This window comes from Palaemon carinicauda, chromosome 10 (assembly GCF_036898095.1).
Source record: "Palaemon carinicauda isolate YSFRI2023 chromosome 10, ASM3689809v2, whole genome shotgun sequence".
Taxonomy (NCBI): Eukaryota; Metazoa; Arthropoda; class Malacostraca; order Decapoda; family Palaemonidae; genus Palaemon; species Palaemon carinicauda.
The window spans coordinates 28,875,309-28,876,954 of record NC_090734.1 but is presented as its reverse complement, the minus strand read 5'-3'; positions in this window follow the sequence as shown (position 1 = coordinate 28,876,954).

Here is a 1,646-nt window from a genome sequence, read left to right as displayed (position 1 = left end):
AATTTTCGTTAGACTGTGTAATATGGTTAACCTAAAGATAAAGGACTTATGATGTCACATTTAATTTAATTTTTTTCAGTCAGGGTATAGGATCATTAAGATAAAATATTTGGGAGTGTAATTTATTAAATTCATTTTTCTTCTAAAGGGAAAGTATGTAAAGGGGCTGATGTTTTAACGAAGCATTAAGCAATCTCAGTGACATTGTCTGTTTTATTTTAATTTGTTATACTTTAAGTATAAATACAAACTTGCTTTAAAGTCACAGAGTTGCAAGTGGTGGTGTTCCAAGAACGCACCCACACATTTTTACAAATCCATTTTTTTTCCCTTAAGACTAGCATAGGAGGGTCACACATCGTGGAGATTCCATTTTTTCCCTTAAGACTAGCATAGGAGGGTCACACATCGTGAAGATTCCATTTTTTTCCTTAAGACTAGCATAGGAGGGTCACACATCGTGGAGATTCCATTTTTTTTCCCTTAAGACTAGCATAGGAGGGTCACACATCGTGGAGATTCCATTTTTTTTTCCTTAAGACTAGCATAGGAGGGTCACACATCGTGGAGATTCCATTTTTTCCTTAAGACTAGCATAGGAGGGTCACACATCGTGGAGATTCCATTTTTTTTCTTTAAGACTAGCATAGAAGGGGCACACATCGTGGAGATTCCATTTTTTTCCTTAAGACTAGCATAGGAGGGTCACACATCGTGGAGATCCCATTTTTTTTCCCCTTAAGACTAGCATAGGAGGGTCACACATCGTGGAGATTCCATTTTTTTCCTTAAGACTAGCATAGGAGGGTCACACATCGTGGAGATTCCATTTTTTTCCTTAAGACTAGCATAGGAGGGTCACACATCGTGGAGATTCCATTTTTTTTTCCTTAAGACTAGCATAGGAGGGTCACATATCGTGGAGATTCCATTTTTTTTTCCTTAAGACTAGCACAGGAGGGTCACACATCGTGGAGATTCCATTTTTTCCCTTAAGACTAGCACAGAGGGTCATTCATTGTTATGATTCCATTTTTTTTATGACTAGCATAGAGATTCACCCATTGTTGCGATTTCATTTTTTTCAAAAGACTAGCATAGAGATTCACCCATTGTTGTGATTTCATTTTTTTCAAAAGACTAGCATAGAGATTCACCCATTGTTGTGATTTCATTTTTTCAAAAGACTAGCATAGAGATTCACCCATTGTTGTGATTCCATTTTTTTTATAAGACTAGCATAGAGATTCACCCATTATTGTGATTCCATTTTTTATGACTAGCATAGAGATTCACCCATTATTGTGATTCCATTTTTTATGACTAGCATAAAGATTCACCCATTGTTGTGATTCCATTTTTTTAAAAAAAGACTAGCATAAAGATGCACCCATTGTTATGATTGCATTTTTTATTGTTTTAGCATAGAGATTCACCCATTGTGGTGACTCCATTTCTTTTTATGACTAGTATAAAGGTTCACCCATAGTTGTGATTCCATTTTATTTCGTCCAGCATAGTGTCACCCATAGTTGTGACCTCATTTTTCCCTGACTAGCCCAGAGGGTCACCTACTGTATAGTGGTGATTCCATTTTTATTGTGTAGTACAGTTGTCATATATATCGTTACTTGTTTGGACGAATT